The sequence below is a fragment of the Heloderma suspectum genome, chromosome 1 (assembly GCF_057233095.1).
Source record: "Heloderma suspectum isolate Gila_16-S chromosome 1, 16-S_ref, whole genome shotgun sequence".
Classification (NCBI taxonomy): domain Eukaryota; kingdom Metazoa; phylum Chordata; class Lepidosauria; order Squamata; family Helodermatidae; genus Heloderma; species Heloderma suspectum.
Genome location: NC_139458.1, coordinates 252,017,048 through 252,040,961, shown reverse-complemented (window position 1 = coordinate 252,040,961; position 23,914 = coordinate 252,017,048).

Genomic DNA, 23,914 nt, shown 5'->3' with positions numbered 1-23,914 from the left:
ACTGCTATCACAAGCCGGTATATGCTAATGTCCCACCAGAGAGTTCAGCTGTAATAAAAAAAATAGCTAACAGCCTGTTGAACCGAAATATGAGTCTGAAAAGTCTGAATCAAACTGAATGTAGGGCAGAAAGAATCTCTATGGGCGGAATGATGGTAGAAATAACAGTAAGACTCACCCTCCTGGCTCCCACACGCTGAACAGAGCTTAGTGACTGCCTCTTGAATTCCCTGCCACTGCCAGGGGGCGGTGTCTGATTGTCGCTAGCTCAAGAAGCCTGGCCCTGGCTGGATAAAGTAAATGGAACTTCTTTCGTCACACTAGTAGTTTTACTGCATGCATTGATTGGGAGCTAGATCTAATCCAGTGTCTGTTGGGGAGCTCTCATAGCATCGTGGAATAGGTGTAATAAGTGGCCCACTCCTGATATGGCCCTTGCAGCCACACAGATGAAGGGCAGAGGCTATTTCCCAGGGCTAGACCCTCTGACTCAATGACCAGGTTCGCACAATCACCACAGCCCATCATGGCTTATTTAAGCCACAGTGGGTTGTGGAGCATGCCAGCTGCCCATTTGAATATTCAAGTGGCAGCAGGCAGTGTGCTGTGGCTTATTGTGTCATGCGAACCCCGCGAGGGTGGCTTATGTGAGAGTTAAACAATCCCTGCATAACCCTGAAACAGCTCACAAATTATACAAGGGTTGTTTAACCCTCACATAAGCCATGTTTGTCAGGTTCACATGACACAGTAAGCCATGGTGACTGCCCGCTGCAGCTTAAATATTCAAAATGGCAGCCAGCATGCACAACTGTGGTGATCATGCGAACTGGCCCAATGCCACAGTGTAAACTGCTTGGGGCCATCTGCACAACGTGTGCAAGGCCAACTCACACACTCTCTGAGGGAAAAAAAGCCACCAGCCCAGCCTGAATATGCATTCTTGTTAGCTAATGTCCTCTAGTTCAAAGAAAAAGGATGGATTTTTGTAGATGTCAGATGGGATAAGGAAGCCTACTTTAAAGCCTTGTTTTGGTGCATGATCAAATTCCTGGTGTCACTTTAAACAGCAGCTGAGCATATTTATGAGGGGCAATTCGAAAAACAGGAACATACTAACTGTCATGAATGCAAAATTAGTGCAAAGGAAAGCTGTAACCACAGAGGGATGCAGGCTGGAGGTGTTTATCACTGTAGCCCTTGTTTTGGCAGTTAATTAATAATGACTTGGAATCTTTCACTGGCTCTTATCCAGCACTATATGCAGAGAAAGCCTATTACGTGCCTTTAATATGATGAGAGCTTTGTTTTGCAATTTTAAGACTGTTTCCTAAGCCTACAGTTAGAGCCTCCATAAAATAATATTTTAACTTTGCAAAACTTGGCATCCTCTTATGGTTAGTGTGTGTATATGTTTGAAAGAGAGAGAGAGAGGCAGGGGGTTTCACAAGATTCATTTAATCACTGTTTAAACTATTTAAAGACAATCTCATTAAATTAATACATGCAGCATACGTGCCCCCCCCCCCACACACAGTCCATCATCACAATGACACTGTGAGTAGCTTAGGCTGAGGTACAGTGAATGACCCAAGCACACCCAATGAGCTTCATGACTGTGTGGGGAGGTGAACCTGGGTTTCCTCAGTCCTAGTCCAACACTCCCTTCACAATGAAGGATCTACCATGAAACTACAGCATCTCTGACAGATGGCTGTCTGGCCTCTGCTTAAATACCTCCAGTGAAGGAGAGCCCACCCCCTGAGGCAACTGTCAAACAGCCTGTATGATTAGGAAGTGTCTCCTAATGTTGAGCCAAAACCTGCCTCCCTGCAATTTCCACCCCATGGTTCAAGTTCTGCCATGTCAAAGTAACACAGAGCACATTTTCTCTATCCTCTGCATGACAGGCCTTCAGATCTTTGAAGACAGCTATCATGTTTCCTGTTAATCTTCTGTTCTCCAGGCCAAACATATCCAGCTCTTTCAACCATTCCTCATAGGACTTGGTTTTCAGATTCCTCACCATCCTGCTCGCTCTCCTCTGAACATGCTCCAATTTGTCTTCATCCTTCTTAAAATACGGTACCTTCTTAAAATACACAGTACTCCAGCTGTAGCGTGACCAGCACATAATAGTGACCTATGCAAGATCAGTGGAGATTTGAACCAGGGTTTGAACCAGTGGATATTTGAACCACTTCTAAACCCAATGTACTAGCCACAGCATCACACTGGCTCTCATTGTGCAATATCTTCTGTGGAACAATTCCAGACAAGTTGGTTCAAGGAACCAACCCCCTGCTCACTGATATGGCAATACATTCACATAAACACTTGCCCTGATTTAACAAGCAGCATCTTGAATTGATGCTTTCGAACTGTGGTGCTGGAGAAGACTCTTACGAGTCCCCTGGACTGCAAGGAGGTCAAATCAGTCCATCCTAAAGGAAATCAACCCTGAGTGCTCATTGGAAGGACAGATACTGAAGCTGAAGCTCCAATATTTTGGCCACCTAATGCGAAGAGAAAACTCCCTGGAAAAGACCCTGATGCTGGGAAAGACTGAAGGCCAAAGGAGAAGGGGACGGCAGAGGATGAGATGGCTAGATAGCATCACGGATGCAATGAATATGAACTTGAGCACGCTCCGGGAGAGAGCGCAGGACAGGAAGGCCTGGTGTGCTATGGTCCATGGGGTCACGAAGAGTCGGACACGACTGAACGACTGAACAACAACAACAACAACAATCTTGAATGCAGCTTGTTCTGCTCCCACTTGGGTCAAGAAAGGAGAGCTCCTGAGTTCTGCATTGGGGGCCACAATTGCTCCCCGCATGAAAAGAGTACCTTCTGCTGACTGAGTCAGCCTGGCAGAAAGGTCCCATCATCATATCTGCCATTAGAGGATGGTTTAAACCAGAAGAAAATGGCAGCAGTTCAAAATGAAGTGTGGAGAGATGACAGGACTCTGCATGGCTCTCTTCAATAAGATATTATTCTATAAATTCACAGAGTGAAGAAAGCTGAAGAGGACCAGTTCAGATGACACAACAACCCATGGTTTAAACAAACCATGGGTTGTTATGAACAAGTAGGACAAAGCAAGCAGGCTGGCTCCTGACCACTTGCCCACGCCCACTGTGATAAACAACCCAAGGATGCTCCGTTTAGGGTGATGTACAAACCCAGAATTGTGGGTTGTTATGGGGAGGAACAACCCCGACTTGGAGCCCATATGGTGCTTGAGAAAGAGAGGAGAGCATGCAATGAGGTGCAGAAAGTAGTTAAGAGAGACTGGGATGAAAAGAAAACAGCGTTTAAAATGAAACACAAATGCCTTTGTGTAGCTAACATAGTGAGGCAGCCCTCTTGAGTTAATAAAAATGTAAACGGCCTTAAAGAGAGTTGTTGTGCACCCCACTCCCAAATCTGTTGGATTAAATTGGAAGTCCCCCTTTGCCTGTGAAATCTGAGAGTTGATACAGCTCATGACGAAAGAGCTGGAAACCCCTGCTTATAAAACTGAACTATGTGCATAGTTTGGATATCCTTCTGCATGCTGCATGCATCTCTTCCCATCGCTGCCTTATGATCCATGTTTGTGGAGTTCTCTGTGGAAGGGTCACAGCTGGTCCCTAAGCTCAGATGAAAATTGAAACCTCTATTTTCCTGGCCCTATTTCTGTGTTTATGTCACAACAATGCTGGACTGTGCCTGTAAAATGATGGCCGCGTCAAAAATTCTATTATAAACCTTTATTGTTAGAGGTTTATATCTTGGCAGTAGAAACTACCTGAGTTCTCACACAGTAAATTTTACTTGTGAGCTTAAGAAATGCTATGCTCCTAAGGCTGAAGAGTTGACATCTTGGTTGCTTAATTTAATGCCAGAGGGACAGAGCAATAGCTACTTAGGAATTTTTTCGGGTTGCGAGAGAGAGAAGGTATGAACATACACAGCTTACAAGAGAATACTACTAAGCACCTGAAATCAAAATATTACATCTTCATTCAAAAATGATTGTCTTTTTGAAAAATGTAGCCCAAAAGTCAGGTTACATTAGCATGTGTGTGACCATTGTGCCGCTTTACCCCAGTCCCCCCCCCCATATATTGCTATAGAACTATCAGTAATATTCCAAAATTGCTGTTTTAAAAGATGCCAGAGCGGATAGCGCCACTTTTCAGTTCAATGGTCTGTGTGCTGTGCCTGAACATTGTTTTTGCTTTCCTCAATGTAGTGTCCCAGCTTCCCAACCCATAGCAGCCATTGGCATGTATGGATAGAGAAGCAGGTGAGAGAGAACATAAGGCCAAGAGCCCTGCCAAATTAGATCAAATGTCCATCTACTCCAGCATATTATATTCAGCTCTGTGGCCAGCTAGATGGAGCTATGGGTTACAACTAGGAATGGTGGATAAATTAGTTCAGTTCACATTTTAATATGAACTTACATAATTTCACACTCTTGAACCACTATGTGAACCAAAACTCAGCTACACTCTGAAATTTCACACTTTTCCAAATTTTGCAATGAAGTTCTCCAGTCACAAAAGGCATACTGAAATGTGTATATTAGCGAAAAATAAAGTTCAAATATGCATTAAATTAGGAAACCTGCTTGCAAAAAAGTTTATATTAGGCAAAAATGCATACAAAAGTATCTATATTAGGAGGAAAGTGCACAAAAATGCTCATGAATTTTCAAGCAAACTTTTAAAAAAATTCTCGACATTTGGGATGAGTCGAACTTAAGACTGGAGAAACTCTCAATGTTCAAGATGAACTGAATTTGACACTGGAAAAATGAGAAACTAAGAGGAACTGAAATGGACAGATTCACCCATCCCTTGTTACAGCACTCTCCAATTGCTTGTCGTCTCATAAACTGTTAATCAGAGGGAAACTGCCTCTAAACATAGAGGTTCTCTTTACCTATCATGAGCAGATTAATAGCTGTTGATGGACCTGTCCTCCTTGACTCTGTCTAATCTTCCTTTATAACCATCTAATTCACTGTCTGCACTGCTGTTTTTGGAAATCTGTTTCTATTCATGGATCACCTTTGGTGGGTCATGTTAAATATATGGAGGATTCCCATGTGGCTGGTTGTTTTTTCTTTTTTTCTTTCTGAATCGTCTATTTTTAGGTTTATTTATTGTCTAAGTTAGTAGATGTAAAAGTACAAGTTGAAAGAAGTTCACCTATATTATTTCAGTGGTCTGTACAATGACCCTCCCCTTCATGGATCACTGCCTTGTTGTGGCGAAGGGGCTTGCGTAACTCAGTGAAGCCATAAGCTATGCCGTGCAGGGCCACCCAAGACGGACAGGTCATGGCGGAGAGTTCTGACAAAATGTGGTCCACTGGAGAAGGAAATGGCAACCCACTCCAGTATTCTTGCCAAGAAAACCCCATGGAACGTATCACAAGGCTAAAAGATATGACGCCGGAAGATGAGCCCCTCAGGTCGGAAGGTGTCCAATATGCTACTGGGGAAGAGCAGAGGGTATTTCCAAGTAGCGCCAGAAAGAGTGAAGTGGCTGGGCCAAACCCGAAAGGACACTCAGCTGTGGATGTGTCTGGTGGTGAAAAGAAAATCCGATGCTGTAAAGAACAATATTGTTTAGGAACCTGGAATGTCAGATCAATGAATCAAGGTAAGCTGGAGGTGGTCAAACATGAGATGGCAAGATTGAACATCGACATCTTGGGAATCAGCGAACTAAAATGGACAGGCATGGGCGAATTTAATTCAGGTGACCATCATATCTACTATTGTGGGCAAGAATCCCTTAGAAGAAATGGAGTAGCACTCATAGTCAACAAAAGGGTGGGAAAAGCAGTACTGGGGTACAATCTCAAAAATGACAGAATGATCTCAGTACGAATCCAAGGCAAACCATTCAACATCACAGTAATTCAAGTCTATGCCCCAACCACTGAGGCCGAAGAAGCTGAGGTTGATCGGTTCTATGAAGACCCACAACACCTTCTAGAACTAACACCAAAAAAAGATGTCCTCTTCATCATTGGGGATTGGAATGCTAAAGTAGGAAGTCAAGAAATCACCAGGATAACAGGCAGGCATGGCCTTGGTGTACAAAATGAAGCAGGACAAAAGCTAATAGAGTTTTGCCAAGAGAACATGCTGATAATAGCAAACACTCTTTTCCAACAGCACAAGAGGCGACTCTACACATGGACGTCACCAGATGGTCAATATCGAAATCAGATTGATTATGTCCTTTGCAGCCAAAGATGGAGAAGCTCCATACAGTCAGTAAAAACAAGACCTGGAGCTGACTGTGGCTCAGATCATGAGCTGCTTCTTGCAAAATTTCGGCTTAAATTGAAGAACGACAGGAAAACCACTAAACCGTTCAGGTATGACCTAAATCATATCCCTTATGAATATACAGTGGAGGTGAGGAATAGATTTCAGGGATTAGACCTGATAGTCAGAGTGCCTGAGGAACTATGGACGGAGGTCCGTAACATTGTTCAAGAGGCAGCAACTCAATCCATCCCAAAGAAAAAGAAATGCAAGAAAGCCATGTGGCTGTCTGATGAGGCTTTACAAGTAGCTGAGGAAAGAAGGGAAGCGAAAAGCAAGGGAGAAAGGGGAAGATATACCCAACTGAATGCAGAGTTCCAGAGAATAGCAAGGAGAGACAAGAAGGCCTTCTTAAATGAACAATGCAAAGAAATCGAGGAAAACAACAGAATGGGAAAGACTAGAGATCTCTTCAAGAAAATTGGAGATCTCAAGGGAACGTTTTGTGCAAAGACGGGCATGATCAAGGACAAAGAAGGCAGGGACCTAACAGAAGCAGATGAGATTAAGAAGAGGTGGCAAGAATACACAGAAGAACTATACAGGAAAGATCTTAATGTCCCTGATAGCCATGATAGTGCGGTCACTGAACTTGAGCCGGACATCCTCGAGAGTGAAGTCAAGTGGGCCTTAGGAAGCATTAGTAACAACAAAGCTAGCGGAGATGACAGTATTCCAGCCGAGCTATTTAAAATCCTAAAAGATGATGCTGTTAAAGTGCTGCATTCAATATGCCAACAAATCTGGAACACTCAACAGTGGCCACAAGACTGGAAAAGGTCAGTTTACATTCCAATTCCAAAGAAGGGCAACGCCAAAGAGTGTTCAAACTACCACACAATTGCGCTCATTTCACATGCCAGCAAGGTGATGCTCGAAATCCTACAAGCTAGGCTTCAGCAGTATGCGAACCGAGAACTACCGGAAGTACAAGCGGGGTTTAGAAGAGGCAGAGGAACTAGAGATCAAATCGCCAACATTCGCTGCATCATGGAGAAAGCAAGAGAATTCCAGAAAAACGTCTATTTCTGCTTCATTGATTACGCTAAAGCCTTTGATTGTGTGGATCACAACAAACTGTGGCAAATTCTTAAAGTGATGGGAGTACCAGACCACCTTACCTGTCTCCTGAGAAACCTGTACAAGGGTCAAGAAGCAACAGTAAGAACCAGACATGGAACAACCGATTGGTTCAAAATTGGGAAAGGAGTACGACAAGGCTGCATATTGTCACCCTGCTTATTTAACTTATATGCAGAGTACATCATGAGAAATGCCGGGTTGGATGAATCAGAGGTCGGAATTAAGATTGCTGGGAGAATTATCAATAACCTCCGATATGCAGACGATACCACCCTAATGGCAGAAAGCGAAGAGGATCTCAAGAGCCTCTTGTTGAGGGTGAAACAGGAGAGTTTAAAAGCTGGTTTGAAACTCAACATTAAAAAAACTAAGATCATGGCATCTGGCCCCATCACTTCCTGGCATATAGAAGGGGAAGAAATGGAAGCAGTGACAGATTTTACTTTCTTGGGCTCCAAGATCACCGCAGACGGTGACTGTAGCCCTGAAATTAAAAGACGCTTGCTCCTTGGGAGGAAAGCTATGGCCAACCTAGACAGCATAGTAAGAAGCAGAGACATCACCTTGCCGACAAAGGTCCGTCTAATCAAAGCTATGGTTTTCCCAGTAGTAATGTATGGCTGTGAGAGCTGGACTATAAGGAAGGCTGAGCGCCGAAGAATTGATGCTTTCGAACTGTGGTGCTGGAGAAGACTCTTATGAGTCCCCTGGACTGCAAGGAGGTCAAATCAGTCCATCCTAAAGGAAATCAACCCTGAGTGCTCATTGGAAGGACAGATCCTGAAGCTGAAGCTCCAATATTTTGGCCACCTAATGCGAAGAGAAAACTCCCTGGAAAAGACCCTGATGCTGGGAAAGACTGAAGGCAAAAGGAGAAGGGGACGGCAGAGGATGAGATGGCTAGATAGCATCACGGATGCAATGAATATGAACTTGAGCACGCTCCAGGAGAGAGCGCAGGACAGGAAGGCCTGGCGTGCTATGGTCCATGGGGTCACGAAGAGTCGGACACGACTGAACGACTGAACAACAACAACAACAACAATGACCCTTCCCACATGCCATTGTCCCCATATAAACTGGTTCCCCACCTCCCAGCTCACTATTCAGCTGTTTGGCATGTTGGGGGAAGCACCACTGTGTTGGGGAGGATGGCCCATGGGCAGAGTCATCCCCATGCACCACTCGGGATGTGTGAACCAGCAAAACTTGAGCTCACCAAAGTTCTCTGAATTCCATCTCAAAGTTTATTCCAACTCAAGTCTGTATCAGATTGTGACCTCTGTTTTTTTTCTTTTTGATGGAACTCTGTGCACATTTTCCCAAATGCTCTGGCATGGGCTGGTCCATGAAGTCAAAAAGAGTTGGAAGTGACTGAATGAATAAACAACAAATGCATCAGCTGTGTGCATATTTGAAATGTACTCATTCTTCTCCCATTGATTAAAATGTATTTGTGCGCATTTTTCAAAAGTGTGCATATTTCCATGTGCATTTTTCAAATGTACGTGTGTTGTTGAATGAATTTTGGGGGGTCCACAAATCACATCGCAAGCTCGGAAACCAGAAGATGCAAACTGGGTAAATTCCTGATCAAAAATGAACTGAAACAAATTTCTCCTCCATCCCTATGCACCATCTTCTCCAGAAAAAACACGCTCACAACCCAGTATGCAAAAGAATTTGACACAGGCAAAATTTCTTCAATGTTTATTTATTTAAAATATTTCTAGGCTGCCTTTCTGAGCAAAAACCCTTCCAAGGGGGCTTACAACACCACAATTCATATAACTTTAAGAAATAATACAAAAATATGGTAGAACAACATTTATCAAATAACAGACATCAGCAATAAAATGTGACTAAAAACCTAGAGTATAATTGCAGCTACACAGTAAAACAATCTAGTAAAACATAATCAAGAGAAGGCCAGAGTAAGCAAGTAGGTCTTCAAGACCTTCTTCCAATGAAGGGGCTTGGCAGACCCCCAATGCTAACCACTCCAGAGGTGTGGGGCCACTTGGTTGGGCACCTGCATGGGCAAAACGTTGCATTAAAAACGCTGTTATTCAGGCAGGCATTTGGGGTGGGTTAGGGTATTTTAGAAAATGTTTTTATTGTAGAATTTTATTGTTTTAAACTGTTTTTATTGTATGTTGTACATCGCCCAGAGTGGCTGGGTGACCAGCCAGATGGGCGATTAATAAATTTAATAATAAATAAATAAAATAAAATAAAACAGATGGCCATTGAGGCACACAGGCACTCCATGGGCTGTGGGGCGCCCGCATGTGCTTTACAATACGCCTGCAAAGTAGGCCATTTGATTTCATCCCATAGGGAGTAAAGCTTTGACAAAGTGGCTTATAACAATCCTGGAATGCAACCTACTAGAAGGCAATCTACAAAGGGAACAATCCTATGGGGATAGGCGGCCGCCTCCAAACTCAGAGGCGACTGCCTATCTAATGCACAGAGGAAGGAGCATGGAGGGATTGTCTCCTCCACACTCCAGCCGCCCTATTTGCGGCTAGACAGCCGATTTCAGCTGTCTAGCTGAAGGACATTGGAGCGCGGGGTGGGGAGGCTGGACAACACACAGGAAGTGTTGTACTGGCACTTCCACACTCCCTGCCCCCAGGAACACCCCCTTTTGCCCTGCTCCATGCTGCTGTTACAAGTGCAGGGAGGAGGTGGCAGGGGGAGGAGGCGGATCTCTGGGAACTGGCTAATCCTATGCCTGTCTCGCCACTGTCTAGCGGCCATAGGATTGCACCCTTAGGATGGCAGAAAGCTCAAAACACATGCAGAGAAGATCATGGGAAGCAAAAGAAACCACATAGTACAGCTGAAGTCACAATATAGTCAAAGAAACAAACAGAAAGAAAACATGTATTATTATACCTTTTATCCATTTTCCAGCAGATTTTGCAGAAATTTGGCTATGTTATATTCCTCAGAATAGAAACGAGCTCTCAGCTTCCTATAATAAAATTATGTTTGCATCCTGAGAACTTGTTTCTCGTCTTTGTGATCTTCTTTGGATGCTCATCTCCTTCTGTTTCCCCATGTTATATTCCTAGGTAAGTGGATTCTCTGTGACAAGTTGCATATTGATGGGTCAAATCGTTTTCATTTGATAATGAATTGAATTTTCAGTCTAGTTATAGAACTTTGGAAACAGCTCTCACCTTAACTATAGAGCCCTTTGTGCAGTTTTATAATCCCAGATTAGTAATTTAGGGTTATTAGTAATTTTCAAATTTGCTGCCATGCTATGATTTTACTAGAGCTTTGCTGCTGGGATATACTCCTGCATTTCTAACTTAAACACATTGGCCTGATTCAGTACATTACTCTCATGCAGGGGTAGGCAGCCTGTGGTCTTTTAGATGTTCTTGGACTGCAACTCTCACCATACCATTGGTAATGCTGGCTGGGGCTGATGGAAGTTGGAGTCCAGCAACATCTGGAGGGCCACAAGTTGCTCTAATGAGTATGACTGTGCTACCCACAACTGCATGTTAAAGCATCACCACTTATGTGAGTTATAAGAATGATAAAAAATGAAGTGATTTCACACAGCAATACACCCATGAAGTGCACAAATGCAAAATATGCATAGGAATTTTTCAGTTAGACTCACAAAATAGCATCATACCAGAATGTGAATATAAGGTCTGATATTGATATGATCCACTTCTATAGGGACAAATGAATGTATTCACATTACCTGTAGTGACAAAGGTTTCCCCGAATGACTGCAGAACATTCCAACATTTGAGCATCCATGAAGCCCTCAAAATTTCTAACTCTGCTTTAGGAACAAGCATGGCCTGGTGGAAAGATTGCTATGACCAGGGATGTCGTTATAAGTAGCCTATGGGGGCATCAGCCCAAGATCTTTTGAGCTGTCCTAATTGCCATTTTTTTTACATTTTCCCACTGACTTGCATTGGAAAACAGAAAAGGCCATAACTTTTTTTTAGTTTGTATGATAAATACATGAAACTTGGAGACCTGGTAGCCCCCATGGATCTGATTGAACCTGCCCAATTTCAGGCAGTTGGGTCCAGTGGCTTTTGTGCTAGTCACAGGTAAAATTTGCTGTTTTCAACGAAATCTGTCAAAGCAAAGAGCTATTTTTTATTTTTTTATTTTTTGTATTTCCACATATGTGCATGGAATTTGGGGACCTGGCAGCCCCTATGGAGCTGACTGAACCTACCAAATTTCAGACAGTTAGGTCCAGTGGCTTTTGTGCTAGCCATGCATAAATTTTCCTTTTCTCAAAGACTAAAATAAAAAGTAAAAACTGTCAAGTCACACAGGGGATTAGAGATCCTAATCAGAAGGTGGTTAAGTGACCATTAGGAAGTCACTACCCCAATCTCTGGTGTAGGTTTTTCTGAGGTGCAAAAAACCTCTCTCCCCCTACTTTTCTTCTCTTACATGCCCACTGTTGGGAGCTTGCTTGCAAAGAAATGTTGAAGAGGGAGAAGGAAGGGAAGAAAGAGCTCCATGTGAAACACTGGTATTTCACACAGCATCTGATTTTACTACCCCAAATTGGAAATTTTGGCTTCTGCAGAAGTTTAGTAGCTTCAGTACAGCAAAGGATCCAATCAGCCTCTACAAACTTCTTTCTCCCCCTCCACTTTAATTTCTCCTAAATAGCTGTAGGACTCAAATTATTCCAAAAGGAGGGTTAGGACTATGTGGCATCATGATCGAGGAACTGCTGAGGCGTTTAAATAGGTTCTTGTTGTTTATTCGGTCAGTCACTTCCGACTCTTCGTGACTTCATGGACCAGCCCACGCCAGAGCTTCCTGTCAGCCGTCACCACCCCCAGCTCCCCCAAGGTCAAGTCTGTCACCTCCAGAATATCATCCATCCACCTTGCCCTTGGTCAGACCCTCTTCCTTTCGCCTTCCACTTTCCATAGCATCAGCATCTTCTCCAGGGTATCCTGTCTTCTCATTATGTGGCCAAAGTACTTCAGTTTTGCCTTTAATTTCATCCCCTCAAGTGAGCAGTTTGGCTTTATTTCCTGGAGTATGGACTGGTTTGATCTTCTTGCAGTCCAAGGCAATTTCGGAATTTTCCTCCAGCACCACAGTTCAAAAGCATCTATCTTCCTTCGCTCAGTCTTCCTTATGGTCCAGCTCTCGCAGCCATAGGTTACTACGGGGAATACCATTGCTTTAACTATGCGGACCTTTGTTGTCAGTGTGATGTCTCTGCTCTTCACTATTTTATCAAGATTTGTCATTGCTCTCCTCCCAAGAAGTAAACGTCTTCTGATTTCCTGGCTGCAGTCAGCGTCTGCAGTAATCTTTGCGCCTAGAAAGACAAAGTCTGTCACTGCCTTCGTCATAAGGTTCTTCCGCTCCTCCTCGCTTTCAGCCATCCAAGTGGTATCATCTGCATATCGGAGATTGTTAATGTTTCTTCCAGCAATTTTAACTCCAGCCTTGGCTTCATCAAGCCCAGCATGTCTCATGATGTGTTCTACATACAAGTTGAATAGGTAGGGTGAGAGTATACAACCCTGCCGTACTCCTTTCCCAATCTTAAACCAGTCCGTTGTTCCGTGGTCTGTTCTTACCGTTGCTACTTGGTTGTTATACAGATTCCTCAGGAGGGAGACAAGATGACTTGGTATCCCTATACCACCAAGAACTTGCCACAATTTGTGATGATCCACACAGTCAAAGGCTTTAGAATAGTCAATAAAATAGAAATAGATGTTTTTCTGAAACTCCTTGGTTTTCTCCATTATCCAGCGGATATTGGCAATTTGGTCTCTAGTTCCTCTGCCTTTTCGAAACCCAGCTGGTACATCTGGCAATTCTCGTTCCATAAATTGCTAGAGTCTACCTTGCAAGATCTTGAGCATTACCTGACTGGCATGTGAAATAAGTGCCATTGTTCGATAGTTTGAACATTCTTTGGTGCTTCCCTTTTTTGGTATGGGGATATAAGTTCATTTTTTCCAATCTGTTGGCCATTCTTGTGTTTTCCAAATTTGCTGACATAAGGCATGCATCACCTTGACAGCATCATCTTGCAAGATTTTAAACAGTTCAGCTGGGATACCATCATCTCCTGCTGCCTTGTTCTTAGCAATGCTTCTTAAGGCCCATTCAACCTCACTCTTCAGGATGTCTGGCTCTAGCTCACTGACCACACCATCAAATCTATCCCCGATATTATTATCCTTCCTATACAGATCTTCCGTATATTCTTGCCACCTTTTCTTGATCTCTTCTGCTTCTGTTAGGTCCTTGCCATCTTTGTTTTTGATCATACCCATTTTTGCCTGGAATTTACCTCCGATGTTTCTAATTTTCTGGAAGAGGTCTCTTGTCCTTCCTATTCTATTATCTTCTTCCACTTCCGTGCATTGCTTGTTTAAAAATAATTCCTGATCTTTTCTGGCTAACCTCTGGAATTTTGCATTTAATTAGGCATATCTCGCCCTATCACTGTTGCCTTTTGCTTTCCTTCTTTCTTGGGCTGCTTCCAGTGTCTCAGCAGACAGCCACCTTGCCTTCTTGGTTTTCTTTTTCTTTGGGACGTTTTTTGTTGCCGCCTCCTGAACAATGTTGCAAACTTCTGTCCGTAGTTCTTCCGGGACCCTATCTACTAAATCTAGTCCCTTTAATCTATTTTTCACCTCCACTGCATATTCATGAGGAATATTCGTGAGTTCATATCTAACTGATCTGTGGGTCTTCCCTATTCTCTTTAGTCTGATTCTAAATTGTGCAATAAGAAGTTCGTGATCTGAACTACAATCAGCTCCAGGTCTTGTTTTTACCAACTGCATAGATGTCCGCCACCTTTGGCTACAAAGGATGTAGACAATCTGATTTCGGTGTCGACCGTCTGGTGAAGTCCATGTATAAAGTCATCTCTTAGGTTGTTGGAAGAGAGTGTTTGTTATGCACAGTGAGTTGTCTTGGCAAAATTCTATCAGCCTATGTCCTGCTTCATTTTGTTCTCCCAGACCATGCTTGCCTGTAATTCCAGGTGTTATTTGACTACCCACCTTAGCATTCCAGTCTCCTGTAATGAAAATAACATCTTTGTTTGGCATACTATCCAGAAGGTGCTGCAGATCCTCATAGAACTGATCTACTTCTGCTTCTTCAGCATCTGTGTTTGGGGCGTATATTTGGATCACTGTGATGTTAAATGGCGTACCCTGAATTCGAATTGAGATCATTCTGTCATTTTTTGGATTGTATCCAAGCACTGCTTTAGCCACTTTATTGTTAATTATGAAGGCTACTCCATTTCTTCTGTGGTCCTCTTGTCCACAGTAGTAGATCTGGTGGTCATTTGATGTGAAGTGGCCCATTCCAGTCCATTTCAGTTCACTGACACCCAAAATGTCTATATTTAATCTTGACATCTCCCCAATAACCACATCCAATTTGCCCTGGCACATAGATCTTACATTCCAAGTTCCTATGGTGTGTTGATCTTTAGAACATCGGATTCGTCGTTCACCACCAGCACCATCGGCTGCTAGCCGTCCTTTCGGCTTTGAGCTAGCTGCGTCATCACATCTGAGGCTAGTTGAACTTATCCTCTGTTCCTCCCCAGTAGCATTTTGAGCATCTTCCAACCTGGGAGTCCCATCTTCTGATGGTATACCGACATATCTCTGGTTGTACTGATCCATTTAGTTTTCATGGCAAGAATACTGGGGTGGGTTGCCGTTCCCTTCCCCAGGGATCATATTTAGTCTGACCTCTCTGCCATGACCTTCCCGTCTTGGGTGTCCCTTCATGGTTTAGCTCATGACGTCATTGAGGTGCTCAAGCTCCAGCACCACGACAAGGTAACAATCTCCTTTGCTGTAGAAATAGGTTCTACAGTTTTAAAAAAGCTAGAAGAAGCCCTCAGCCACCTCACCTCATAAGGTTAATTTAAGTACGTGCAGTCCTTACAAACCCTCCACAGCCTCCTAAATTCCTCTGAAGTACTACCTCTCTGAAAGGAACCACTTGGCTTAGGGAATTCTCTCTACTTCACCCCCACCCCCTGCATTTCCAAATTACCTTTCTTCTTTTCTTCTTCCCTCCCCTATTCTGTTCTTTCTTTCTCTTCTTTATTCCACCCAGACCATATCTTGGGGAATTCTTAAAGAGAATTCTCTTCAGTGGGCAAGAGAAGCTCTGAACTCTACTTAACTTTATACAAACAGATCAAAGGGTTAGTTTTTCTCCTTCTCACTCAAGTCTTTGAGAAAAGTGGGTTCACCTGGTTGCAGAAAAACAAATCTGGGGCTGTTTTGTTTGTTAGTTACCATTATCCAGCAATAGGAAGGGCTGTAGCTCAGTGGTAGAACACATGCTTCATATGCAGAAGGTCTCGGGTTCAATCCTCAGCATCTCCAGGTAGGGCTAGGAAATAATCCGGCCTGAAACCCTGGAAAGCTGCTGCTGCCAGTCAGTGCCAACAATACTGGGCTAGATGGACCCAGGGTCTGACTCAGTATAAGGCAGCTTCCTATGTTCCTATGAACAGAAAGCTTTAATAAAAATAGGAGTTTGGGGTTTGTTTTTAAGTGGAGGGGAGAGAAATACTGCTCATTTATACAAAAGCTTATGTATGCCTACTCAGAAGCCCCATTATGTTTAATGAGGCTTACCCTCAGGAAAGTGTGCATAGGATTCCAGCACAAGTTACTTTTCCAGGAAGGTTTGCACCTTGATGGTCTGCATGTTTACTCAGAAATAAATCCTGAGTTGTGAACATGGTACTGCTGGCCTAATAGAATGCCTACACAATTCTGTCTAATGAATTGACTACCTTTCAGCACAATCCTATGCATGATTTGTCGTGTGTGTGCACGTGCTCATGAACTCGAGCTTCAGTGGTAAGAGAAAGGCACTTAGTACATGCTCAGAGTTTCTCCATAACTTAGCCCTAGTTTTGAAAACAGACTCATTGGCTGAATCCTGGTGAAGTCTTGGCACAAATGAAATTATGGGGAGGAAGATACAATGAGAGCTTGTGCATAGCAAGGAGGAGGTAGAGAGGAGTGGCACAAAACAAGACATCTGTTTTTATGAAGAGTTGCTGAAGGATGGTAGGATGAGAAAGGCTGGTAGGATGAGGAGGGATGGTTGCATGGAGGGGAATAGAATTGTTAGGGGGAGAATGTAAGCGCTCAGTGGTGAAAGAAAAGCATTCTGCATATGCTCAGAGGCACTCTCTATTTAAGAACATAAGAAGAGCCATGCTGCATCAGACCAAGGTCCATCTAGTCCAGCATTCTGTTCACACAGTGGCCAACCAGATGCTCAAAGGAAACCCACAAGCAGGACATGAGTGCAATAGCACCTTCCCAACCATGTTTCCCTGCTGCTAACATTGGTGAAATGTAAATAAATTCTAGTATTTCTAAATTTGCATGCATGTATATCCTTCATGCAGGTTTCCTGCCTGGGGGACACCTCTAATGACCTGTGCATTTACATACAAATTTACCCAAAAACTATTGGGGAAGGGGGGAAGGCAAGGGAAAGCAAATCCCTCCCTCCCCCAAATTGGAGAACTCCCCTTCCACATGAACTGCTGCACCTATCCTTCTGAAACTTTGCTGGTTTCTTACTTAGGGACAACTCTACGCTGTCTGTAATTTTCAGAACAATGGTCCACAAGAAAAATAGGGAGATAAGTAGGTCTCTTTTGGAGACCTCAAAATGTCAAGGCCACCCGTGTACAAAAATCCCTGTGGCTATCATTCTGAAATTTGGCAGGCATGATCTCCTCTGATGGGGCAATGAATCCTGAAAATTGTATCCAGTTCTTCTTCCAAGTAATAAAAATATTATTGGCAGTTTCCTTTAAAAGGAAATCAAAATATAAACCCTGCACCTATTTTTCTGACATTGGGCAGGTATAATCCCCTTCTAGGGGGCTACTATGCCTGAAATTATCATCCAGTTCTGACCAAGAGAAAAAGGTTACAGTTTTTATCTAATTTCCCGTGGTAGTCAACAGGAAGCAGAAAGACTCATTTTTCCAAACCTTGACTCAGTCAGGTTTGGTGCTGAGCTGAACTGGTCCAACTATAAATTCGCCACAGCCGAAGCGGGATGTTTTCCAAAATGCTGAATCGGGGTCTGAATTGAAGTGTGTGTGTGTGGGGGGGGTGTCAGTGCACACTTCTTATGTATGCATGTACCTAATCTATACACACACAAACACACCACATCTGTGCGCACACACATATATATGCATTAGAGGTACACTTTGACTTGGATATATATTACATATATCTATATATGCAAATTTGTGTTATGGGCCTGTGCCCTGGATCTTTTAAGAACCTAGCAATGCCCCTGGCTGTGACACCAGTGGGTGTTGTAGAAGGTGCCTGATTACAGAGGAAAAAAAATGACTTGCAGAATATTCAGGCTGCCTATCTATTCTAAACCAATTTGGGGCTGGCATTTATGCCCCTAATTAAACTGGCAAACTACTCTTTCTACTGGCCTCATGCCACCCTAGCAGATGGCTAGGTTGAGAGCTAGCCCAGGATCATGCTTTGGTTGAGTAAGGAATTTCTAACTTCGACAGCTGGAATTTAGCAAGGCAAAGACTTAAGAAAATGTTGTACTCTGCTCCAGTCTTGATTAATATGGAATGTGCAAAGCATAGAAATGTGGATGGATATTTGCCCTCTGATGAGCATGGCACAAGTCTATTCTGTCCAACTGTTTTAGATTTCTGCAAAGTACTCATACTTAATGATAGACTATACACACACACACACACATACACACAGAGAGAGAGAATGAGAGAGAGAGAGGGAGAGAGGGAGGGAGAGAGGGAGGGAGAGAGAGAGTATTCTAACTATGCCATATGGTCACTGGGAAAAAATGCATTTTCCCCCAGCAGTCATGTCACAGGCACCTATTAGGGAGTAGTTGTGACCTCACAAGGGACAAGCGCCACCACTTCCTCTCCCCCATGATGGTGCCATGTTGAGATCTTTTAATTTGTCTCCTAATTTCTGTAATTCACCTAAGTGGCTGCTTCCTCCCAGCCCCAAGTGTTGGGACACTACCCCAGGAGCCTGCACCAAATTATAAAAACTGCCTCAGTCAGACATCTTCATGGACAGCATATCATTTAGGGCGGGGAGGGTGATGACTTCCTGCCTGTCTCTTGCCTGCCACAGAGACCCCAGCCAGAGCCTTTTCTTGATCCAAAGCCCCGGACTGCCCCGACCCAAAACAACTCATGTGTCTGCAGCCAGCCTCAGGTCTTTGCAAGGTGCACATGCCCCCCCCCCCACTCCACTCCTTCTACTTGCCTCCATCCTCATTGTTTCCCTGTTCCTCAGGCTGGAGAAATAAAAGAAACCTATTATAAGGCACAGGCAGGGTGTCCAGTGGACTGCTCTGCCTGATTCCCTGTTTTGCTGTGATTGGCTGGAGGGGGACACTCATGATGCTGATTTTTGTCATCTGTTCAGATGGCTGTGAAGGACACCCCCAGACAAGTGCTTGCTTTATTTTTAAAAAATCCCTCAGTACTTGCACAATTTATTTATTTTTATTTATTGCATTTCTACCCCGCCTTTTTTCCTCTTGCAAGGAACCCAAGGCGGCTTACATTATCCTCCTCCTCTCCGTTTTATCCTCACAACAACAACCCTGTGAGGTAGGTTGGGCTGGGAGTGTGTGACTGGCCCAAAGTCACCCAGTGAACTTCCATGGCTGAGTGGGGACTAGAACCCGGATCTCCCAGCTCCTAGTCCAGCACTCTTGCCACTACACCACACTGGCTCTCAATGCAGCCAGGCAGGAGGATTGGAGGGAAGCGAGAGCCAGCAGAGCAGGTAAGTTCCTTTGGGAATTAGGGCACAACCCTATGCATGTTTAGACAGAAAAAAGTCCCACAACTCCCAGTACTTCCCTGCCAGTTGTGCTGGATGGGGAATATTGGGAACTGTAGGAGTTTTTTTCTGTCTAAACACGCATAGGATTGTGCCTTTAATCAGGGCTGGCCTTAGGGGTGGGTGAGCTGGGCACCAAGCTCAGCTGAGTGGCTGTGTTTCTTTTAATGTACTGTCTGCAGTGAGCTACAGCGGCTGTAAACTTTCTTTTAAGGTTCTACAGGTTCTTTGGGTACTAACTACAAAAATTACTTCTTCAGTTAGCTTTAAAGTATTTTTTTTCCAATTTCCACTTTGATATCATTTGATATCGTTTCCACTTTGATATCATTTACACTCGGTAAAAATCAGTGGAACACAGCCTTGTTTTGAGGTAACGCTATGGAGCACTTAGCACTTCAAATCCTGTAAACACTATAAGCACTATATAAATAATAATAAAATAAAGCCGTAATCTGTGAGAGGCGAGCTGGATACCTTTTTTATTTTATAACCTTTATTTATTATTTTTAAAGATACAAATAATGGACATTCTAAAATAAAGAATGCTTACCAAAAGTTAGGAACTGATAGAAAACAAAACAAAACATTATAAGTAAAAACCTCTGATAGTCCTGCTGTGTTGCATAGTGCACTGCCACTGTTCAGAATGTGGCTTTTTGAACTTTGGCCTGTGCAAACTGAAGCACAGTGGCTGAGAGATCAAGGTTCTGAACAGTGTCATTCTCAATGGACATCACTCCTGCACCAGGCCCCATGAATCCTTCTGGTGGCCCTGCAGAACTGACTATGGGGGTGGGGGCAGGGAACCAACCGCTCACTAATTTTTAAATTTACATGAAATTTTTTTAAAAAATGTTAACCTTTTATAATTCAGTGGATTGCTGCTGGATCAGAAAAATGTGGGTTCAAAATAGGTTCCCCCCTTATATTGTGTGCATCAGACCCCCCCCCCACTTTGCATTCATGATCTACTCCTACCTCTACCTACTGTAACCCTGGCTCTGCCTAACCCTGCCTCTGCCTACCAGTACTTGCCATGTGTTCTGCTGCAGCATCTCCAAAAAGCACCAGCTGCCACTGCTCATTTTCTTTCTGCCACTCACATCTCTGCATTAGGAACTGTGTCTTCCAGAGATGGGGTGGGGGAGTTTCTGTGTCTCCCAGGACTTCTACAGAATGGCCCTGATCCAGCTGTATTTGTACATAGCAGTCCTGTTCAGATCACAAGATGTCTCATCCTATGGGCCTTTACCGAATTTTCCTGCCACTTTCACTAAGGGCAATTTAGCAAGGTAGCAAAACGATAGGATGCTCTTTTTTAAAAAATCAGTGCTTGCAAACAGCAAACACCTCTAGCTAGGGATGTATGAAATGCACTTACCGTTCCGATCCGGGGCGTACGCTGTGGGGGGGAGGCGCTCCGTCCCTCCCTCCGGAATCCTCCCCGGCCTGCTCCGCTCCGCGGTGACTCCGCAGAACTGCCGGCCGCGGCTGCCCGCAGCTGGATTCCAGCTGCTGCCAGGCTGCTGCGGCTGCAAATGGCGACCACTACGCTGGCCGCCATTTGCGTCCCTGCCAAGCCGTGATAGGCTACGTAAGTATTTACGTAGCCTATCACAGCAAAAGGCAGCCATGCAAATGGTGGCTGCAGCAGCCCGGCAGTGGCCAGAAGACAAGCCAGAGCCGCCGCCGCAGCATTCACCACCGCATCCGCCGCTGCATCCGCCACCAGGTGGGTCCGTCCAGGGGGGGGATTTTGCGGGGGGGAGGCCGTTCCGCCACAGACTCTGGGGGGCCGGATTCCAAAGAATCTGGCCTCACTGGAGTCTGTGGCGGATTTCTCCAACATCCCTCCCTCTAGCTGAGATGCTGTTTGAGGAGTTCCCTCTTCAAACTGCTAAACCTAATGCAGGTTCAGTTGAGGAAGATGATGGCTAATCACATGCCAATGCTAGTCTTCACACATCATAAACTATTTTAAAAAATATGAACTAGAACAATGGCTGACCCATCATTTCCCTGTTGCTTCTTATCCCACCATTAGATTTATTGCTGTAACGTGTTGTAATGTGGTATAAAGAAGATGATAACATTTAAACCCCATTTCATTTATATTATGAAACCTAAGTATCTTTCTTACTCTTGCGTTCAAAATCAATGAACCTTTAATCATTGTTGTTTTTAATTATTCAAATTAGAATTCATGACTGCCTCTATCAAAATTAAGTTTATTTACAGCGCAAACCTATGCGTGTCTACTGAAAGGTACATCCCATTGTATTCAACAGGACTTACTCCCGCGTAAGTGTATACAGAATAGCTTTAATGGCTGCTTCATTGCTGAACTAGTTCAGACATTTGGGCAAGCTATTTTGATAAGGCAGTCTTTTCTCCTTAAGGTAGGTGGTTTTTTATTCTTTTCTGAGTGAGCCAATGGATATGTGTAACATACCAATGACTAACCATTCTGGTGAGAGCTAAATGAAATTGCTAGTTTGAGGCACACAGATCAGATTGCACAAATTGCCTTAGGTCTGGTGAATCTTAAGCAGATGGGCAGCTGTGCATTATCCTTTGCCTACACTTAGCCTTTAGAGAAAATCCTTGGGGTAGAAACTGAACAGACGGCAAAGAGTGACATTTTCGTGTCAAGAAGAACACCCTCTTTGGTGACAAACATTGGCAAATATTAAAGAGACATTGTTGGATTCCAAATGGAATTCATTAACAACCATGTGCTCAAAACAGTTAATTGGCAGGTGAAGAGGATGACTATAAATGGAAGGCATGATAAAATACCGGCAGGTATGATCAGCCCTTGATTACAACAGTAACTCTAGAAGTAAAGGAACTGCAACATGTATATGAAGGTAGTACACAAAGGGATGATTGCACGAGAAGAAATTATCCTGCATGAGAAATAAATATAGCACATGATGATTAATATTTCATATTTATACTCTGCTTTTCTTTTCCATTGAAAACCCAGTATAAGGATTCACCATGACTAGGGATACCAGCAAAATCCACAGTGGAACCAAATGAGTTTGGATTTTTAAGAATCTGACCTGCAGATTCCACAGCGGACCAGCTTTTCCCCCGTCAGGTGGATGCTTGCAGACTTGCGGGCCATTTTTCTAACCTTTGAGAATTTTGGGCAAATTTCATCATAGAAAAATACTCCAAATCTTTAAAAAAACAGCAAAAAATGTGTATTTCCACCATCGGCTAAAACATGAAAGTGCACATCGGGGGGGGGGGGATTTGTGCACTTCTGCATGTGCAAATTTGCACCAATGCGAATTGGCACAAATCTGGAAGCTAAATGAAAAGCCAATTCTGTTGATGGGAAGATGATGGAACAAAAGGCGCCTGACAACCTGTGAAACATAGACGGAATGGATTTTACATAGCCGTACATCCCATGACTGATTTTATGTCAGCAACATGCTTCTTCTGCTCTGACCATATCTTTTCAGTGGCCACAACAACATTAGTGGTCTCTTCCAACAAGTTTGAGGTCTCTTTTTTGGCACCCCCCCCCCATGTTCTTTTGTAAAAACAGGAGCCTCAGAAGCCCTGTCCCTATCTCCATTCTAATCCAGATAGTCCGAAAACCTGACTTTGATCAGGAAGCACTAAAAAATAGCAGTAACCTAAGTCTATGTTAAATTTTATTTGGCAATAAGGAACTGATTTTTACAGTCCCTATCAAGATAATATGGTTTCATGTCTACCTGCTAGAAATCTATGTATTGTGTGCCCATTTCAACTGAAATCAGGAGATAGGGGATAGCAGGTATTTCTACTCTGGAAGAGTAGACAGCGGAACCAGACAACTGTGCCAACTACTGTCCAGTCGCCAATATATCCTTGTTGGACAAGGTGCTCAAGCAAATGGTGGCCAGGCAACTGCAGATATGGATGTTATTTTATTAAATTTATATTTAATAGCACTTTTATCTACTGGTTGTTTTGAGTATATTTACTGTTGTTTTAGGGCCCAATCCTATGCATGTTTAGACAGAAGAAAGTCCTACAACTCCCAGCATCCCCCAGCATAAGAACATAAGAAGAACCATGCTGGATCAGACCAAGGGTCCATCTAGTCCAGCATTCTCTTCACACAGTGGCCAACCAGCTGTAGACCAGGGACCCACAAGCAGGGCAGGAGCACAACAGCACCCTCCCCCCCGTGTTCCCCAGCAACTGGTGTACACAGGCATACCTCCTCAGGTACTTGAGGTAGCACATAGACAAATTCCTGGAGGAGAAGGCTAACCACCTTTAAAAGCCATCGGAATCGGTGCTCATCACTACATCTTGTGGAAGTGAGTTCCATAGTTTAAGTATGCACTGTGTGAAGAAGTCCTTCCTTTTATCTGTCCTGAATCACCACCAATCAGCTTCATGGGGTGACCACAGGTTCCAGTATTATGAGAGAGCATGCTGGGAGTTGTAGGACCTAAACATGCATAGGATTGCAACCTTGGTTGTTGTTTTAATTTTTGTAAACTACCTTGAAATCTCTGATAAAAGATGGTATATAAATGGTTTAAAT